Source organism: Amblyraja radiata, chromosome 37 (genome assembly GCF_010909765.2).
Source record: "Amblyraja radiata isolate CabotCenter1 chromosome 37, sAmbRad1.1.pri, whole genome shotgun sequence".
In the NCBI taxonomy this organism is placed as follows: domain Eukaryota; kingdom Metazoa; phylum Chordata; class Chondrichthyes; order Rajiformes; family Rajidae; genus Amblyraja; species Amblyraja radiata.
In genome coordinates, this window is record NC_045992.1 from 19470632 (window position 1) to 19492071 (window position 21440).

A 21440-nucleotide genomic window follows, 5' to 3' on the forward strand; every position below is an offset into this window, starting at 1 on the left:
GAGGGGAGCAGAGGAGGGGATGAGGGACGGGAAGTGGGTGTGAGGTGAGGGGGGTAACTGTGGGCAGCCCGGGTACAGGGGCCGTTCCGGCGGGAAACGAAACGTCCGTCGATGATCCGCTCCCGCGCATCCCAAATATCGCGAGAAGTGACGTCGTGTCTCGTGGGAATGGCGCCGGTTCAAGTGTGAAGCCGGACTGGCCCCCGTCACGTGCCGGGGGAGCAGCTCGGCGTTTGGGGGGGGGGGGGGTGAGCCTGCACTGTCCGCACCTGGCTCGCTGCATCTCACACACACTGTCTGCGAGGCTGCTGCTGCCTCAGCTGTAATGTTGCACCAGTGCCTCTGGACAAGTGTTTGGGCAGCAAAACCCGTCCCTCACGCTTGCTTCAGAGGAACGGAGTTGTGGCTCCTCTCACTGTTTAAGGAGTGAGGTTCAAGCCAGTGATGGAAGTGCAGACACAGATACGCTCTGAGTGTGGGCTTGATGCTGCACAGAATGCAGCCGCTCTCAAACAGTCCCTGTAGCAACGTGAGGCCGATGGGCTTTGGTCAAATGTCAGTGGCCACATCCCAGTAGTTTAAAATCTTTGACCCAATTTTCATATGTGACCACTGCTCTGATTTATAAGTGGTCACTGTTGTGTGTGAAACTAATTTAATGCTGAATGGTTGAATCGGTAGACATCCGTCTCAGAGAATCCCCACAACACACAGCTGTTAGGCAAAACTACCTTCATTATTTAAAGTAAAAATCCATCTCTCAGTATCTTTAACCTTTCCAATGTTCCTGCTCCTCCTCAAATGAATCAAATATCCTTTTTGGAAAATAAAAACTTAACCACGTGGTATTGAGTTTCAAATACAGCTGAAGAAATGTAACTAATCAGCTACTGTTGTGACCTTTGAACCGTGTCACTCAGTGGCTGAAGCTGGTTGATGTAAAAGTCAAGAGAAACATTTTAATGAACACCCTCTCGGTAGAATCTCCCAACTCAAAGTACATTGAGTTTATATTGGCTTTAAACACAGAGGCAAGAATAAACAATGAACGGGATCCCACTACTGGCCACATCTTCCCATCTCCACCCCTTTCTGCTTTCCACAGAGACCGTTCCCTCTGAAACTCCCTGGTCAACTCATCCCTTCCCACCCAAACCACCCCTTCCCAGGTACTTTCCCCTGCAACTACAGGAGTTGCAACACCTGTCCCTTTACCTCCCCCCTCGACTCCATCCGAGGACCCAAACAGTCTTCCATTCCCAATCTGACCTTTCTGCCTTGGGCCTCCACAATTGTCAGAGTGAGGCCCAGTGCAAATTGGAGGAACGTCATATTTCGCTTGACTAGTTTACACCCCAACGGTATGAACATTGACTTCTCTAACTTCAGATAGCCCTTGCTGTCCCTCTCCATCCCCTCCCCTTCCCAGTTCTCCCACCACTTACTGTCTCCGAATACATCCTCTCTTTGTCCCGCCCTCTCCCCTGATATCAGTCTGAAGAAGTTCTCGACCCAAAACGTCACCTATTACCTCTCTCCAGAGATGCTGCCTGACCCGCTGAGTTACTCCAGCATTTTGTGTCTCCCTTCGATTTAACCCAGCATCTGCAGTTCTTTTCTACACAAGCAATGAATTATCGTTTCAAGTGCTAAAATGATCTACTGAGATTTAACGTTTTGAGTGCAGACAAGTAAACTTTGCAGAATCACAATGGGGACATACTGTAGATGCAAAGACACCTCTGATTAAGGATCTCGTCTGAAATGCCACCCTTTCCTTCCCTACAGAGATGCTGACTGTCCAGCTGAGTTACTCCAGCTTTTTGTGTCTATCCTTGGTTTAAAACAGCATCTGCAGTTCCTTCTTACAACATTACTGTTGTGAGGGCTGACACAGAGGGTTACTCAGAGTACACAAATACCCCAATTATTGACAGGCATACAAATATCCCCATGGCCATGTGTGTCGGAAGGAACTGCAGATGCTGGTTTATACCAATGATACCCTCGGGGTTCTGACCCGAGACGTCACCTATTCCTTTCCTCCAGAGTTGCTGCCTGACCTGCTGGGTTACTCCAGCATTTTGTTTCTAGCCCCATGACCATTCTTGATGTGCCAAGTGACAAATCAGTCTGGTCTGGATATTCCTTCATCTCTATTACAGCAGTGTAAAATATCTTCAGCTGAAGATTTGGGGTTTGTTGTAGGTCAATAAACACCCAATTGTCTCAGTAGACACCCTGCCTGTTTGCAAAGCTGTCCTTTAAATTCCAAAACGATTATAGTTTACAATGTACGTGAGCACAAAAATTCTGAATTTTGGTTCTTGTTTAGAATTAATGGCTGCTGCTCCAACATAAACTTACAACGTGTGAGGATTGGGATTAATGAATAGGGAGATATCATCCTGGGCTACAAACAACTGTTTAAGAAAGAACTGCAGATGCAGGAAAATTGAAGATCAACAAAAATGCTGGCGAAACACAGCGGGTGAGGCAACATCTATGGAGCGATGGAAATAGGCAACGTTTCAGGTCGAGATCCCTCTTCAGACTGATGTGAGGGTGTGGGGAGGGGCGGGAGGATGAAAGGAAGAGGCGGAGACAATTGGCTGAGGGAGAGCTGAGAAAGGGAGAAGAAAACTGACCTGAAAAAATAGAGAGAGTACAGAGGAGATTTACTAGAATGTTGCCTGGGTTTCAACAACTAAGTTACAGAGAAAGGTTGAATAAGTTAGGTCTTTATTCTCTGGAGCGCAGAAGGTTAAGGGGGGACTTGATAGAGGTCTTTAAAATGATGAGATGGATAGACACAGTTGACGTGGACAAGCTTTTCCCATTGAGAGTAGGGAAGATTCAAACAAGAGGACATGACTTCAGAATTAAGGGACAGAAGTTTAGGGGTAACATGAGGGGGAACTTCTTTACTCAGAGAGTGGTAGCTGTGTGGAATGAGCTTCCAGTGGAAGTGGTGGAGGCAGGTTCGTTGGTATAATTTAAAAATAAATTGGATAGGCATATGGATGAGAAGGGAATGGAGGGTTATGGTATGAGTGCAGGCAGGTGGGACTAAGGGAAAATAATTGTTCGGCACGGACTTGTAGGGCCGAGATGGCCTGTTTCCGTGCTGTAATTGTTATATGGTTATATGGTTATATGGTTAAAGCAGGGACTACCTAAAATTAGAGAAGTGAAGGTTCATACTGCTGTGGTGTAAACTACCCAAGCGGAATATGAGGTGCTGGCCGTGGAGGAGGCCCAGGCCAGAAAGGTCGGATTCGGAATGGGAGGGGGAGTTGAAGTGCTGAGCCACCGGGAGATCAAGTAGGTTAATGCGAAACGAGTGGAGGTGTTGGGCGAAGCGATCGCCAAGCCTATGCTTGGTTTCACCGATGCAGAGCAGCTGACATCTAGGGTAGCGGATGCAATAGATGAGGTTGGAGGAGGTGCAGGTGAACCTCTGCAGGTGAACCTCCGCTTTAACCTACCTGATCCACTGGAGGCTCAGCACTTCAACTCCCCCTCCCATTCCAAATCCAACCTTTCTGCCCTGGGCCTCCTTCATGGCCAGGGTGAGGACCACCGTAAATTGGAGGAGCCAGGGCCGGCCTTAGGAGGTGCGGGGCCCAATTGGGAACAATTTTAATATAAATATAAATATATAATTATAAATGAGTCATATTCAGGCGTGTGCCGTGAGTAATTACTCAGGATAGGCAGTCAGTCGGCGTTTAAAAAATCTTAAAACGCGCATGCACAGATTGTTCTCTCCGTAAAACTAAAAATAAAGAAAGTAACAATTCAATTTGCCCAAGGCTTCCAAATCGACTTCTTTCTGAATTATTGAATGGTGGGGGGTAGAGGGTGGCAGCAGGTGGAGAGTTGGTGGGAAAAACAGGAGCACACCGGGACAAGTTGAATCAGTTGTGATCATATTGAATGACAATACTAATTCAAAGGACCAATTGGAGGGAGAGTTCATTTCGCAGCATGTGGAGAGTCTGGCCAGGGGTAAAGTTGCGGAGAGGGAGCAGTGTTGAGAAGGAGGGGGTTGGGGATCATGCCAGTAACCCACTCACTCACCGCTGCCACGGGGCTCCGGGCGCGGAGCCTCCGCATTGTGGCCGGAGAGGGAAACAGCTCGGTGCTTATGAGCGGCCGCCAGGACCTCAGCCTCTTCTGCTGGCCCGCTCACGTCTGGCAGCGCTCTCCATCTGAACAGTGAGGGGACCAGCTCAAGCGCAAAGATCGTAGAGCGGAGTGGGTCAGTGGGTGATGGATACCAGGACAGTGGGCAGTGGAGCTTACTCCTGTGTCAGTGCGAACAAGCAGCAATTGAGGTTACTTGCACTGCCATATGGAGTAAGCTTCACCGCCTGCTGTCCTGTTATTCATCGCCCGCTGACCCGCTCTTGAGCTGGATGCTGGCATGATCCCCGACCCCCTTCTTCTCAATGCTCCTGCCCTCCCCGCAACTTTACCCCTGGCCAGACTCCCCACACGCTGTGAAAGGAACTCTAACCCCCAGCGGCGCTGTCCTTTCACAGCCGCTTCCCATCAGCTGCTAGCAATGAGGGATAGACTTGGCTATCCCTCAATACAGCAACATCGTTCTTGATCTATCTTTCTTGGCTAACAACCTAACCATTGGCCCCTTGTGGTAACTTTTATTTAACTCTGAAATTGAAGATAGACTGCTGGAGTAACTCAGCAGGACAGGCAGTGCAGCGACTCTGGAGAGAAGACCCTTCTTTAAACTGAACTGAACTCTCGTCGGTGAGAGTAGTTGTGATTGTCTGAAGCAGGGTCTGGACCAGAAATGCAATCCTCTCCCCAGAGCCGCTGCCCATCCCGCTGTGCCACCACAGCCTCCCGTGTCCACCTTCAACTCCAGAGCCAAACAAAAAACACAGAGTGCTGGAGGAACTCAGTGGGCCAGGCGACACCCGCGGAGGGAATAGAACAGGAGCCGCCATGGGCCAGGACTCCCCCCCCGAACAGAAAGGAACCGCAGATGCAGCCGTCACCGCAAAACGTCAAATGATTCTGGGACTGCAGGGGTGACAGGGTGAGAGAGAGGGAGTGAGAGAGTGAGAGAGAGATGAGTTGGGGAGCGGGAGCGAGAGAGAGCGCGCGAGAGAGAGAGAAGGAGGGAGAGAGCAAAAGACACAACGTGGGTCCGTAGGTGAATGAATTTACCTGCACACCAAGAAGAAGCCAGTGCTCGCGGTCCGGAGCCCTCAATCATGAAGTGAGTTTTCAGAAATTCTCAATGTGTCATCAATACATCGATCTACATTCCTCAGTAAATGTAATTGTGTTTTGACCAAGTATTAATGACGCCGCGTTCCTTTGAATAAAATTCACTGGAGTCAAGTAAATTTTATTGAGGAAAGTGGATCGATGCATTGATGACCCATTGTATAACTACGTGTTAACTACTGGCTGTTAACAAATGCGAACAGTGGCAGTTAACACATCGTTCTTGCCTGATGGCCGGTGCAGTGGTTTATCTTTATCTCTTGGTTCTGACTGTCTACCCTATCTATGAGTCTCATCATTTTATATACTTCTATCAAGTCTTCCCTCAACCTCTGACATTTCAGAGAAGACAATCCAAATCTATCCAACCTCTCCCTGTATGTGAAACCTTCTAATCCAGGCAGCATTCTGGTAAACCTGCTCTGTACCCTATCCAAAGCCTACATAGCTTTCCCATAATGGGACGACCAGAACTGCATGTAATACACCAAATGCGGCCTCACCCAAAACCTCCAGATCTGCGTCATGACGTCTAGACACTTATATTCAATGCCCCTTGTAATGAAGGCAAACAGACCATCTGTCTTCATTTACACCCAATTTTTTTGTGCTGCCACCTTCAGTGAGTTCTGATGCCTCCCAGGAGGCCACAGAGAAGCCTCGTGGGTCGGTGGAGCCTCACGGGTCGACCCGTTGTCGTTGGTCGTCGAGGGCACCGGTGGCCGAGGAATGGCCTCGGAGCTGGAGGATACTCCGCCGGAAACAAAGGAGGACCCGGCGTGGAGGAGCCGCCGTGAGGGGGGTGAGAGAACAAAAGAGGACCTTGCTCAGGATACTTTGCAACTTAGTCAGCGCCCAAATGTGTAGCGACTATTTGCATACTGTAAAGAGTTCTAGTCACACACCGTAGCTTTACTACTTCTTTATTCATACTACACACACAGACTGCTTCTCATAGCTGTTCGTGGTCTGTCACCGAAGCTAGAGAGAGAGAGAGAGAGAGGTGGGGAGGTTACAATTATACTAGTGATATGGGGAGTGGTTCAGTAGTGATGAAGTCATTATGTTAAAGGCACATGCACAACCCTCTACATCCTTCCCCTTGGAAACGAAACAAAACAGCGATGACAGGGCGACCACGACTCATGCGCTAGTGGCAATTTAACAACAGTGTTTAAGCATAGTCCCCATAACGGTCAGGGGGCCTGACCACGCGCCCGGAGCGGGTACGCAACTCGCCACTTTCCTTCTCCGCAGGAACAACAGGAGACGTGACTGGGGGGGGGAGTACGAACCGGAGATCCGGGGGGGGGAAGAGGAGGAGGAGACCGAGGGGGCGAAACGGGAGCAGCGGCAGGTGGACGAGGCTGCTGAATCGGGCTAGAGGCAGGAGGTGGAGGGTGATACAGCTGAGAAGGCAGGGTGTGAGGCATCCGAGAAGGGGCCGGAGGAGCCGAAGCCACGGGAGGTGCAAAAGGGGCAGAAGGTGGAGGAGGAGGCTCATTGACCAGACGAAGGTGCTGACGGGACCGGCGATAGACGGTGCCATCATGGTCAACCAGGTAGGAACGTGGCGAGCTAGCAGACTCGACAACCACGGCCAGACGAGAGTGGCCGGAGGGGGATTGCATACGTACCACCTGGCCAGGGAACAGGCGTGGGAGGGGGCGGCAGGACTTGTCGTAGGAGCGCTTCTGGACCTCGTGCTTGTGGGCAATGCGCTCCTGGACAGCCTTAGGCTGCTGGACAGTGGGCACGAGCGACCGCTGGGAAACCGGGATTGGAGGCCGTGTAGAGCGGGACATTAGCCGCTGTGCAGGCGAGCCCAGGGCAGGGTCACGGGAGATATTACGGAGATTGAGGAGGGCCAGGCAGAAATCGGAGCCGGATAGCCGGCAGTGTTCCAGCAAGTCTTTGGCGCTGCGGACAGCACGTTCGGCTAGGCCGTTGCTCTGCGGGTATTCGGGGCTGCTCGTGAAATGTCTGAAGTTCCAGGTGGCAGCAAAATCCCGAAACTCAGCGCTGGAAAATTGGCTGCCATTGTCAGATTGCAGACTCGCCGGGGAGCCAAAGGTGGCAAAGTGACGGCGCAGCCTGCTGATGACCGCGGCGGATGTCAGTGAATGCAGCTGGTCCACTTCGAACCAGCTGGAGTACGAGTCCACCAGAACCAGGAAATGTTTGCCACGCCACTCAAAAATATTGGTGGCCACCGCCGTCCAGGGCAGTGTGGGGGCCGGTTGCTGCAGGAGCAGCTGGCGTTGTTGATGTGGGGACCGACTATTGCAGGTAGAGCAGGCAGAGACCCTCTCCCTGATGTCGTTGGCCATGCCTGGCCAGTAGAATTGGCTCTGGGCCTGGGACAGAGTTGCTTCGGCCCCGGGGTGACCGCTGTGGGCTGCGTTGAAGTAGTGGTCCCGCAGCGCAGCAGGCACCACAACCTTGTGGCCCTTCACCACCACCCCGTCGTGCAGCACCAGTTCGTCGCGGACCAGGAAGTAGGGCACGGCGCCGGACGGCAGGGACGAGCGACGGTCAGGCCAGCCACCCCGGATGACGTTGGCAAGTTGTTGTAGGGCAGGATCCATGGCAGTGTGCTTGACCAGGGACTGCATCTGCTGTGAGGGTACAATATTGACATTAAGCACCATCAGGTCCGACGACTCATACGGGTGGCGGGTGGTGGAAGTCAGCGGCGCGCGGGACAGTGTGTCGGCCACAAACATTTCTTTGCCCTTGCGGTACACAATACGGAACGTGAAGCGCTGAAGCTGCAGCATCATTCGCTGCAGACGGGACGAGGCGACGTGGATGGGTTTGTTTAAGATAGTGACCGGAGGTTGGTGGTCGGTCTCGACCGTGAAGGTGTTGCCGAGAATGTAGTCTTTAAACTTGGAACAGGCAAACACCACGGCGAGCAACTCCTTTTCAATTTGAGCGTAACGCTGCTCAGCGGGGGTCATGGTGCGGGACGCGTAAGAAACGGGCAGCTGCTGGTCATCGTGGAGCTGCAGGCAAGCGGCACCAAGACCGAACTTGGAAGCGTCGCAGGTCAGGACAATAGGACGTTTCAGGTCGAAGAACTTGAGCGTAGGGGTACTGACCAGCCTGGACTTCAGGATTTCGAAAGCCCTCTGATGTTTGGGGAACCAAGCCCAGGCAATGTCTTTTTTGGTCAGCTCCCGCAGGGGCGCGCTCAGCTCGCTGATGTCGGGGATGAACTTCCCGAGATAATTGACCATGCCCAGGAAGCGCTGCAGGCTGGGCACGTCGGAGGGTGCAGACATCCCGGAGACCGCAGCCGTCTTCTGCGGGTCCGGCTTCAGCCCCGCAGCCGTGAAGATGTGGCCTACATTGGTGACCTCCGGGACACGGAAACGACACTTCTTCGGGTTGAGCTTCAGGTTGATCTCGCGGGCCCGATCCAGGACCTGGCAGAGGTGACGGTCGTGCTCGGAAATGCCCTTGCCGTAGACCAGAATGTCATCGACGATGATGGCACAAGGCAGACCGGCAAACAGCTGCTCCATCGTTCGCTGGATGACCTCGCTGGCAGAGTTGATCCCGAACGGCATGCGGGGGAACCGGAACCGGCCGAAGGGCGTGCTGAAGGTAGTCAGGAAGGAGGAACGTTCATCCAACGGTATCTGCCAGAAGGAGCTCTTGGCGTCGATCTGGTTCGAATCCCACTTCTGGCACCATGTAAAGAGTCTAGTCACACACCGTATCTTTACTACTTCTTTATTCATACTACACACACAGACTGCTTCTCATAGCTGTTCGTGGTCTGTCACCGAAGCTAGAGAGAGAGAGAGAGAGAGGTGGGGAGGTTACAATTATACTAGTGATATGGGGAGTGGTTCAGTAGTGATGAAGTCATTATGTTAAAGGCACATGCAAAAGCACAAAATGCACAAGCAAAGAATTTCACCGTGATTTGTCACATGTGACAAAGTATTCATTCATTTATTATGAACTAGGACTGCAAGTTCCCTCTGCACATCCATGCTGTTTAGGGTCTTCCCATTAACTGTATACCTTCCCCTTACATTCAACATCCCAAAGCACAACACCTGGATCAGGATCGAACCCGGGTCACTGGCGCTGTAAGCCAGTAGCTCTTCCTCTATGCCACCGTGCCGCTCATAAAATGCCACCCATGTAGCTCAACCAAATAACCCCTGTTCCCACACCTAGTCTAACAAAGGATATTTGCGTGTGGGTTGCGGAAGAGGTGTGAGATTATTGAGTGTGTGTGCACACTGTGAGTGTGCTGACGGGACCTCACCTTGGACCAGAAGTGTGGCAGCTTTTCCAGCTTATCCCCCAACTCTCTCTCCCAATGCTGAGGTGGCCCCCATTTAGTTTAGTTTGGAGATGTGGTTTAGAAACATCTTTGGCCCACCATGTCCTTGTTAATCATCCATTCACACTGGTTCTATGTTATCCCACTTCCTCAACAACTCCCTGCACTCTAAGGGCTATGTACAGAGGCCACTAAACAAAGAAACCCGCATATCTTTGGGATGTGGGGGGAAACTGGCGCACCTAGAAGAAACCCACTTGATCACAGTGAGAACATGCAAACTCCACACAGAGAGCACCCGAAGTCGGCATGATACCTGGGCCTCTGGCTCCACCAGCTACACCATTATGCCACCCATGCTTCTTACATCCGCAGAGCGACCAACCCTTCCCATTGTCCGTCCACCCTGGGACCCCGAATGTCTCAGTTCTGATTCTCCAATCATCTCTCGCCACCATTTCACCAAATCCTGCCCACCATCAGACCATCCAGTCCTGGGGACGTGCCTCTCTTGAGCTGGTGGAGGGCATCAGGCAGCTCCTCCAACATTAGGAGAGCATTTCGGTGTTCGGTTGACTGGCGGTAGGCCCTCACGCAGGACCAACCATGTACCCTCGCTGGACGCATCCGAACGTGATCACATGACAGGACCGGACTGAGGCACCGATTCTCTCCGTTACTGTGAGAGAGGAGCCATTGTCCACAAGCTGACTCTGGGCTCCATGGAACATAGAACAGAAAAGCACAGGAACAAGTCTGTGCCTTTGGTGATGCCAACACCAAATCTTACCTGCCTGTACATGATCCATATCCCTCCATTCCTTGCATATCCATGTGCCCATCCAAAAGTCCCTTAAATGCCACTAATGTGTCTGCCTCTTCCCCAGAGAGAAGAAGGGTGAAGCGTGGTCCCAATCATACAGCGTGTGGACTCAACAACCTCACTCAGTGACTCAGGACCACTCAGGCTGCAAGTCCCTCAGCGCTTCCTTCTGCTCTTTTTATTTTTACAAGATGAGGTTTATTACAACTATAACATTCGGGTTTTTTCCCAAAATTAAACTTTATTCAGAATAAAAATCCACAAACTACTACCACACCAACCTGCACATGGACCTGCTCCGAGGATCCAGGGTACTAATGTTTTGGGAAAAGTCTGCTTTGGTATACTGAGATTGATGGCGGGAGTGTGCAGTACTAAGAGGGAAAAGGTCCTGATTCCGATACCCATGCAGGTTGGGTGCTTAAAGCAGAATTCAAAACTGGCTTATTCACAGAAGATAGAGGGTTGTGGTGGAAAGAAGAAATTCTGACTGGAGGTCTGTGACCAGTGGAGTTCTGCAGGGATCTGTGCTGGGACCTCTGCTGTTTGATTCATATAAATGACGGACATAAATTTAGATGGGATGGTGAGTAAGTTTGCGGACAACACGGAAATTGGAGGAGTTGCAGAGAGTGAGGAAGGTTGTCAGAAGATGCAGTGGGATATAGATCAGTTGCAGAAATGGGCAGAGAAAAGGCAGATGGAGTTAAACCCGAGCAAGTGTGAGGTATTGTTCAACATCCACTTTGGGATGTTGAACGCTAAGGGATAGAATACAGTTAATGGCAAGATCCTTCATGGCAAAGATGTGCAGAGGGATCTTGGAGTCCAAGTTCATAACTCACTGAAGGTGACAGCACAAATAGATAGAGTGGTAAAGAAAGTAGATGGTCTTTTTGCCTTCATTACAAGAGTCATTGAATATGTGAGTTTGGAAGTCATGATCAATCAATCAATCAACCTTTATTGTCATCTTGCAAGCAACAGTTGTACAGTGCAAAATGAAAAGAAGTTTCCCAGGGAATACCGGAGCATCGCACATGAAATTTAAAACATTTCACACATAATAACACTAAAAACAATCCAGTCCCTGATGAAACAGTATATATAGTTAAAAGCAGGTAAAACAACAACGTTAAAATACAGTAAAACCAATCATAAAAATGTCCGGGGCAGCTGATTTGAGTGGCCAGTGCCAGTTATTAAAGTGGCCAGTGCCAGTTATTAAAGTGTCCGTGCCAAGCCGCAGAATCAGGTGACTGTGAGTACAGAGTGACTGTTTAGCAGCCTCACAGCCTGTGGCAGGAAGCTGTTTAGCAGTCTTGTAGTCCGGGCTTTGATGTTGCGATATCTCTTGCCGGATGGCAGGAGATCCAGGTGTGTGTGGAGGGGGTGCAGTTTGCCCTTAGCAATGCAGATATATATGTTTTTGGTGAGGCCACATTTGGAGTATTGTGTGCAGTTTTGGTCCCCCATTATGGGAAAGCTGTGTAGGGATTGGAGAGGGTGCAGAGGAGGTTTACCAGAATGCGTTGGAGGGCTTCTGCTACCGGGAGAGGTTGGATAGACTTGGATTGTCTTCTCTGAAAAGATAAGATAAACTTTTCATTCGAGACTAGCTCAGTGCTTGATTTAACCTGGTGTTTTCACCTATAAGAACAGCTAGGTTTATAAACGTATCTAACCTGTATGTATATTAGGGTAGAATCGCAGGCTTTTTGAAGATATATGTGCATGCTCGAATGAGCTGACAGGAACTTCAACTTCGGGAAGGGAGAAAGCGAGAGAGAGAGAGGGAGAGAGAGAGAGAGAGAGAGAGACTTCACTGAGGTCCGTGATGAACGCGTGTGCCAGGACCTTCGAGTTCTCCAGACCAGCCGTCGCGGACAGCAGACAATGATGTACAGAAGCGTGAGGGTTGTGCTTTTATTGGTGCTCTACTAGATTTTACTGTAGTAAAGATTGTTGTTTGTAACCCAGAATGTTATTTCCCTATTCATTAATCCCAATCCTCAAGACCTGTTTTTAATGCATCACAGGTTGTAAGTTTATGTTGGAGCAGTAGCCATTAATTCCAAACAAGAACCAAAATTCACAATTTTTGTTCTCATGTAGATTGGAAACCATAATTATTATTTTGGAATTTAAAGGACAACTTTGCAAACAGCAGCGTGTCTACTGAGATAATTGGGTGTTTATTGACCTACAGCAAACCAGAAATCTTCATCTGAAGATATTTCACACTGCTTTAATAGAGATTAAGGAATATCGAGACCAGACTGATTTGTCACATGGCAGATCAAGTGTATGGGTGGGAGGTGGTTGTAGTAACCTGGTGAAAAGAAGGGGATGGGAAAGACCCGGTGGAATCATTACTGAGGTGTCCCGTGGGAGGGGTGGGCAGCAGTAGGACCCAGGAGAGTCCGACCATTTGGTGTGTTTGAGTCTGCAGCATATAAGCTGAAAGTGTGTTTTGGACAGTGGCCTGTGGTGCACAACAATGTTGGTCTGTAAAAAGACTTTGGGAGCTAGTTTGTGGCTATCATTTTCTAACGCAAAGTTGAAACCAGTGGTGTCCAGAAAGTCAATATTTTTGTTTGTTTGTGGTGGTTTTAACCTTGGTGGTGTGTGTGAAAGATGCAAATGAATTCCTCTGACTCTGTTTCTGAATGTGACATTCCCAAATGTCATCCAGTTCTCTGTGAAAAGACATTGATCGCCTGGGCAACTTCTAGACCAAAGCCTCGTCTAGTCTTTCAGGGTCAGTATTTTACTCTGAGATATGTTTATCTGTTGTATGTTCCTGTCTGTTCTGTCTGTGGACGAGCCTTCGATGTCCATGTAAGTGTACGGCATCAGGTGGCACACTCAGGGAGTGTGACGTGTTCTGAAGTGGAGGTGCTGCTCTGCCAGTGGATTAAGAAAGGAGTTGATGTATTCTGCTACCCGATAGGATTCACTACCACAGTCAGACACAATGGGCCTTCCTGGACGTATTTCCCCAGGTTCTGCCCACCTGTCCGGGTGTTTGAGTATTTTGGGAGAATATAGAATTTTCACGCCCGTGGTTCAAAGGTTTCAAAGGTCTTTTATTGTCACGTGTACCAATTAAGGTACAGTGATATGTGAAGTATTCTCTGGTATTTAATTGTTTCTGACAATGTGGAGTTTGTACGTTCTCCCTGTGACCTGCGTGGATTTACTCCGGGAGGTTCCGGTTTCCTCCCACACTATAAAGACGTACAGGTTTGCATGCTAATTGGCTTGGTATAAATGTTAATTGTCCCTTGTGTGTGTAGGATAGTGTTAGTATGCGGGGATCGCAGGTCGGCACTGGCCTGTTTCGCACTGTATAATGAACTGGATTTGATAAGGAAACTCGAGGAAAAGGAGCCATTAGGAGGTAGTGACCATAATATGATAAGTTTTAATCTACAATTTGAGAGGGAGAAGGGAATATCGGAAATGTCAGGATTACAATAGAACAAAGGGAACTATGGAGTAGTGAGGGAGGAGCTGGCCAAAGTTGACTGGAAAGATACCCTAGCAGGGATGACAGTGGAACAACAATGGCTGGTATTTTGGGGACTAATACAGAAGGTGCAGGATCAATTAATTCTAAAGAGGAAGAAATATTCCAAGGGGAGTAAGGGGCGACCATAGCTGACAAGGTAGTCAGTGACAGTATAAAAATAAAAGAGAAATATAACATAGCAATGATGAGCAGGAAGCCAGAGGATTGAGAAACTTTTAAAGAGCAACAGAAGATAACTAAAAAGGCAATACGTGGAGAAAAGATGAGGTACGAAGGTAAGCTAGCCAAGAATATAAAGGAGGATAGTGAAAGTTTATTTGGGTATGTGAAGAGGAAAACATTAGTTAAGACTAAAGTTGGACCCTTGAAGACTGAAACAGGTGAATTTATATGGGGAATAAGGAAATGTCAGATGAGTTGAATAGGTACTTTGGATCCATCTTCACTAAGGAAGACACAAACAATCTCCTGATGTACTAGTGGCCAGAGGATCTAGGGTAACGGAGGAACTGAAGGAAATTCACATCAGGCAGGAAATAGTGTTGAATAAACTGAGAGGCTGATAGATCTCCAGGGCCTGATGGTCTGCATAACAGGGTACTTAAGGAAGTGGTTCTAGAAATCGTGTACACATTGGTGATCATTTTCCAATGTTCTATAGATTCAGGATCAGTTCCTGTGGACTGGAGGGTAGCTAATGTCAACCCATCCCGCATCCTGACATCCCGGGAGAGAGAAAACTGAATTTTAGAGCAGTTAGCGTGACATCGGTGGTGGGGAAGATGCTGGAGTCAATTATAAAAGATGAAATTGCGGCACATTTTGATAGCAGTAACAGGATCGGTCTGAGTCAGCATGGATTTATGAAGGGGAAATCATGCTTAACTAATCTTCTGGAATTTTTTTGAGGATGTAACTCTGAAAATCGACACGGGAGAGCCAGTGGATGTGGTGTACCTGGACTTTCAGAAATCATTGGGTAAGATCTCACATAGGAGAATAGTGGGTAACATTAGAGCTCATGGTATTGGGGGTAGGGTACTGACATAGATAGAAAATTGGTTGGCAGACAGGAAACAAAGACAGGATAAACGGTTCCCTTTCAGAATGGCAGGCAGTGACTAGTGGGGGACCGCAAGGCTCGGTGCTGGGACCGCAGCTATTTACAATATAGGTTAATGATTTAGATGAAGGGTTTAAAAGTGACACTAGCAAATTTGCAGATGACACAAAGCTGGGTGGCCATGAACGTATTGAATGGTGGTGCTGGCTTAAAGGGCCGAATGGCCTACTCCTGTACATATTGTCTATTGTCTATCCCTAAACTAAACATATAAATACGCCATGATTTTTTGAGGCATTTTAAAATGTCTTCAATTTCCATTAGTGTTTCCTTATAGATGGGCTTTGTCAACTTAGTGTAGTGCTCTGTTTTACTTCATAGTCTGTGTGTCTCGAATAAGTATTGTTGTTTGTCCAAGACAACTCTGTTCTTCCCCTTATCTGCTGGTTTGATGATAAGTTCTCTGTTGTCTTTCACCTCTCTTAGGATGTGGGTATTGCAAGCCAAGTTTACATCTGAGGAGGAGAGCCAATATCTGGTTGATGGAGGGAAAAGACAAGGCCAGGTGAGCAAAGTTTTGTGAAAGTTGTTGTTAAATAGGTGCGGCACACTGGCGCAGCGGTAGTTGCTGCCTCACAGAGCCAGAGACCCGGGTTTGATCCTGACTGCGGGTGCTTGTTTTTTACTGAGTTTGTATGTTCTCCAGTGACCTAATTCCGACAGCCGAGTAACCTCAATTGGTCCCTTGATGCATGGTGACGCATGGTCGGAATTTAAGGATTTGCGGGATGCGGCTGACATGAATTAGGCCAGGAGCGGGAGGAGAGAGGTTTTCAGACGGGGAGCACTGCCAGAGGTGAGCGGGGGCCGGCAGAAGGCACTGAGGTGGCGGCCGGTTCCGCTGTCCATTCCCGAGCAACTCCTCACCCCGGCCACAATTCAGTGGCTCCGTGCCCGGAGTGTCGCAAGTGGGTTACTGGCATGATCCCCGACCCTCACCTTCTCAACACTCCTGCCCTCCCCGCAACTTTACTCCTGGCCAGACTGCCCCACAGGCTGTCAAAGGAACTCCATTCTTCTCTCTTTGTTTCCTAAGATACTCTTAAGATAATGGCAATCCATATTTGAAAGACCCGCCAAGAAACGTGCGCTGCGCATGCGCAGTAGGCTCCTGCGCATGCGTATTACTGCAAAGGCAAAATTTCAGCTGCCTTCAGCCCCGCTTGTCATTGACGATTTGAAGCGGCGCCGACGGCACGTGGGCTGCACAGACCTTCGCGTGTTGCAAGTACTGTAGATGACAGGCAAGGAGAATTATGCCTACCGGAGAGATCGATTTCCTAGATTGGCATAATCCTCTCATGCATTTACTATTTATATTTAATAATTACCATTTTATAATTTTAGTCAGGGTAGGCAGTGCCAGCTTGCCTACCCTGACGGCACGTGCCTGTTGTGGACGAGGTTAGAGGTTACATGACTCATAAAGGCGGGCCGACTGCGTATGGGCGGCGCACGGCGTTGCATGTTTACGGACGCTGACACACAGTGACGTAACCATGCGTCACCACTTGATACAGCGTGCGACGCTAATGTTTCAGCGTGCATAGCCAATGCGTCTGTGTACGCGATACGTCACGAAGGTGGTGCGTGAAGATTTTGTTACACTACGAAATCCTGGAACGCCACGCGATACCATTCGCCAACGCATGCGATTCCACGCCTTACCATGCACAATGCGTGCGTCACCCACGCGTCACGACGCATCGACCTATTTTACATATGATGCTTAAATGAGGCGCAAATAACAGCCAAGTGGGACAGACCCCTAAATTCCAGTGAATATAAGCCAGGATAGCATTGGTGTGGGGGGGGATCGCTGGTCAGCGCAGACTTGGTAGGCCGAAGGGCCTGTTTCCGCGCTGTATCTCTAAACTAAGCTAAACAGGATGGCTAGTGGTCAGTTTACAAGTTGCTCTGAGAAGCCCCTCGCCTTACACATCCACAATAATTCATTGTAGGTTGATATTCATTGTTTGGCTTGCATTTCGCTGTAAACTGGAAGTGTACTTGCCACATTATGTGGTATTTCCATTTTATGTGACTTTCAAAATGTTGATAGAAATAAAGTCTTTAGAAAGAGAGAGAAAATAATCCAGTCACAAAGTACTCTGAAAACAACAATTGGTGTGCTTGCCAGCTTTTGTAGCTGAAGGATGAGGTGCAGCCATTCACACCTGTATTTGTGAGATGCAGGCTCTGTCTGCACAGTGCCTCAGATAGTCTGGGTTGGTGGGGGCGCTGCAAGCCGGCGCCTTGCCAGCAGCGTGTCAGTTTTTTTCAACTTTTTTATTTTGTTAGTGTGGGGGGTGGTGTGGGGGGGGGGGGGGGGGGTGGGGAAAACCGCTTTGGTCGCCTCCTCCACAGAGAGGCAACTTTTTCCAGGTCGCCTCCCCCGTGACCTAACAACAAGGATCGGTGCGGCCTTTCCTGGAGACGCGCCCGGGGCTTCAGCGGCGGGCGCAGCGTGGACTCTCGGCGTGGAGTGGGCGAGCCCTCGCTGGGGCTCGCCAGAGGGTAGCGCTCCGTTTTGCTGGACCGGGGCAGCCGGCAGCCTGAAGCCGCGGTCTGCACAGCTCCAGCTGGCGTGGCGTCTACAGCCCAGGATCTCACGTTGGGGACCCGGGAGAGGAAGAAGTTTCCACTCTTTGACTGCCGGCCCACGGCCTACTTTTACCGCGCGCGAGGCATGGACTTACCATCGGGAGCGGGGTTCCTCGCTGGGGATCCCTGGATGGGAGCTTCGACTTCGACTGCTGCCCTGCAGTCTGCGGTGCTTCTGGCTGCGGCGCAAACTCTAAATCACCGACCGCTGGCCTGCGGCCTACACCAATCTGAAGCCGCGGTCTCCGGTGGGGGAGGCACCGATTCAGGACTTACCTTGACTTTTATCATCTGGATGCCCGCAGCGGCGATTACGGAGGGTTGAGGTCCCGACCATGGGGGAAAATGGAGGAGGACTGGCCAAATTTTGTGCCTTCCACCACAGTGATGAATGCTGTGGTGGATGTTTGTGTTAAAATGTTATTGTGTTTTTGTGTGTTCTTTCTCATTGTACCGCTGCTGGCAAATTCATTTCACTTGCACTTTATGTGCAATGTGACGAATAAAACTGATTGATTGATTGATAGTTCATTCCCTTTGCACTCAATTTGTACTATTCTCTGAGTTTTATAGTTGATGCTGTTATCAGACGACACAATGGACTCTGCCAAGTTAAGGGTGCAATCCCATTCACCCAACCTATCTCATTGTAACTGATACAAATGAGTGTTGAATATTAGAGTTGTGTGTGTGTGCAATGGAGTTATAAATGGGTTTTCTTTCATTGATTTCAGCAATTGATATTTTAAATGAAAAGGGGGAGGTACAGCTTGCATTTCGAACCACAAATGCAACTGAAACTTGCAGGAATGAGAAATGTATAATAAACAAATCTTCAGCAAATTGTTCAAAATCACAATTACCGGCTCTGCGAATGAAGTCGCCACAATCGGGGTGATGTCGGTCGGTCAGAAGAGAGAGAGTGAGCTGCACGTGAACCACAGCGAGCACCACACCGCTGAGGTATGACTGACTGACTCTGACTGGGGCAGGGGTGAATTTAGCACCTTCACATGAGCAGCTCCAGGGAGTGATTGCTTCTTCAATGTGGACCTGCCCCCTGACAAAACTCTTGCCCACACGCTTTAGGACCGGGGGGGGGGGGGGGGGAGGTGGGGGTCCGCCGCATTGCACTGTTGGCTGTGTATTGGTAAGTCATCTGTCTCTCTGCGGGGGTGGGATGACTGGCTCTGAAGGGTGGGTGGACTTGCGCCATCGCGCCTGGAGAGGTCGGGAAGTAGGTGGGTGGCGCCAGAGGTAATGACAAGGCCGTCCGCTTTGGTGGATTTGTCACGAGCCAAGTTTACGGTTGAGAAGGAGAGGCAGCAAGCGGCTGGTTGGCTGGTGGAGGGGAAAGTCAAGGCCAGGTGAGCAACTTGTGACTTTGTGCATCTGAGTTTCAGCTTCAGCCGAGCGTGATGTTTTGCAGGTGCGACACACTCTACTTGGGTCTCTGTGAGGGCAAACACTGAGGGGGTGGGTGATGGCTCCTTGATCTCCAAACCCTCAGCCTGACCATCACCTGGTGCTTGCTCAGGGGAGATGTGCCTCAGTCAAAGGCTGTGATCACATTTCCAATGTTAATCGGCATAGCAGGATATTTATACACTAAGGTGATGACTTTTGATAATGTGAAGTAGATCAATGTGATGGTGGGAGGGATTATAAAACCCGGAAGTGTGGGTGTGGCTCATTCTCTGCAAGATTGGGGGGAAGAGGTCATAACTCTGTCTGAGCTGTGAATCAACTGAACACACTGAATGTCTACTGAACTGTGAGTGTGGTGTTTTATGGTGGTTTCACCTTGCTTGAAATGGTATGAAAATGCATTTCAATGCAGTCAATGGGCAGCGTCGTCGGGGGCGGGACATAGAAACTGACACAGACACAGACAGACGGCGTTGGAGGAGGTCGTGTCTAGTGTCTGCTCTGCTCAGCTCAGCTCTGCTCAGCTCAGCCATACTCTACCCTACCCCACCCTACCCTGCCCTCATCTACCATCATCTACGATTATCTACCATCATCTACGATCATCTACTATATTATACTATACTCTAGGTGCGGCGAGGACAGGCGGCGACCAGAAGGGGAGTGGTTGAAGTGGCCACGCTCCCGCTCCTTGTTCCAGGAGCCGCGCGGAAGCTTCTGCCGCTCGGACCCCGCAGGGACCATCACTCGGTGAGTCTGAATGTCTGTCATGTCGGTCCCTGGCCCCGCACAGGTGACCTCTCTTCCCGGTGCCGGGGTCCCTGCGGACGGGGGTGGCTCCCAGCCTCACCCCCTTGACTGCCTCCCCTAATCAGAGGGCGGTGGAGGCAGGTTCTCTGGATGCTTTCAAGAGAGAGCTAGATAGAGCTCATAAAAATAGCAAAGTCAGGGGATATGGGGAGAAGGCAGGAACGGGGTACTGATTGGCGATGATTAGCCATAATCACATTAAAGGGCCAAATGGCCTAGTCCTGCTCCTGTTGTCTAAACACTGACCCACGGCAGCGCTGTCAGAGCCCAGTGGTGCTTCACCCCTGAATTAACTAACCGCACACTTTAAAGAGGTATTGTACAAGAAGCGAATAATAGTCAGTATTTAAAGGATTAAGGTGTATTATCGCTGTGAGGATTTGCTGCTTCTTCTCTGGCACTTTAACTTTGGATCACTAGTTAACGTTTATTATTGTCAATATGATCCACCGCTGAGTTTGTGGATCATAGACTGCGTGTCCCGTTCAAGGAGAGGCTAACGGCTGCTGTTTTGGAAAACTGCAGTATGGAACCTTCACGCTCTATTGAAGGTCCTGTGTTAATCCCGGGCTTTAGCCTCTGTCTACCTTCTTTTTGTATCTGTGCGTTAACTGGTGCCGGTATCTCGGCCCTCCGTGACCATGATGAATTGATGAATTTGCAGTGTCGTGGCCCTGAAGCTGTAGAGGTTTTCAAACCATATCAATCCTGTGCTATGGTCGGCGTCTTGCTGCAAACCTCGTTATCTCTGATATCTATCTATTATAATATTACTCAAACTATCATTTTGTTTATTTGAATGCGTGCGCGCGTGATTCCAAAACTCCGCCAAAACGGTACACGATAGCGCTACAATTTTTGGTCCACCGTTGTCCGAGGGAGTCCGTTAGCCAAGTTTCGTTTAGATAGATGTTATTATTTACAATTTATTGACATGTGAAACTTTACAAAAACTACTTTTAAAGCACACTTTCTCTTGCCCTGTCAGTCAATGACATCACGATGGAATCCCAAATCTCATTTACTTAAAATTCAAAATAAAATCTGTTTTATTCAATTTCACCCCTTTTCATTCACAATAATATCACACAGGGAATCCGAATCTCATTTACATAAAAAATCATGGGGGGGGGGTGGTGGGATAGGGTGTAGGTCAGGAGTGGGGGTGCAGTGAGGGAGAGGGGTTATGGAGGGAGGAAGGGACAGAGAGAGGGAGAGGTGATTGAGGGAGGAGGAGGGGGAAAGAAGAGGGAAGGTGAAGATGCCTGGTTGGGGACGAGCCCTGGGGCTGTAGCCGGGCCCGGGCTTTGGGCGCTGGGAAGTTGACACAGACACAGACTGGGCCCTGAGTGCAGATGATGATGCCCATTTTTGATGATTGCCGCCCGCAAAATGTTCTGTCCATCATCAAATCCTAAGAGGCCAGGGCAATGGTGAGCTGGAAGGAATAGTGTTCTGAAACGAAGCTCTGCCGTGTGTATTTCTCTGAACGGTGGCGCAGTGGTAGAGTTGCTGCCTTACAGTACCAGAGACCCGGGTTCCATCCCGA

At 49.5% G+C, this 21440-nt stretch overlaps 1 long non-coding RNA gene across 1 annotated transcript; it reads left to right on the plus strand.

Moving 5' to 3' along the window:
- The first annotated feature begins 270 nt into the window (after positions 1-270).
- On the plus strand, positions 271-19504 carry LOC116966440. Its single transcript, XR_004410020.1, has 4 exons — positions 271-399; positions 4916-4930; positions 11712-11718; positions 19494-19504. It is a non-coding gene; the product is annotated as an uncharacterized LOC116966440 (long non-coding RNA).
- Positions 19505-21440: the final 1936 nt, after the last annotated feature.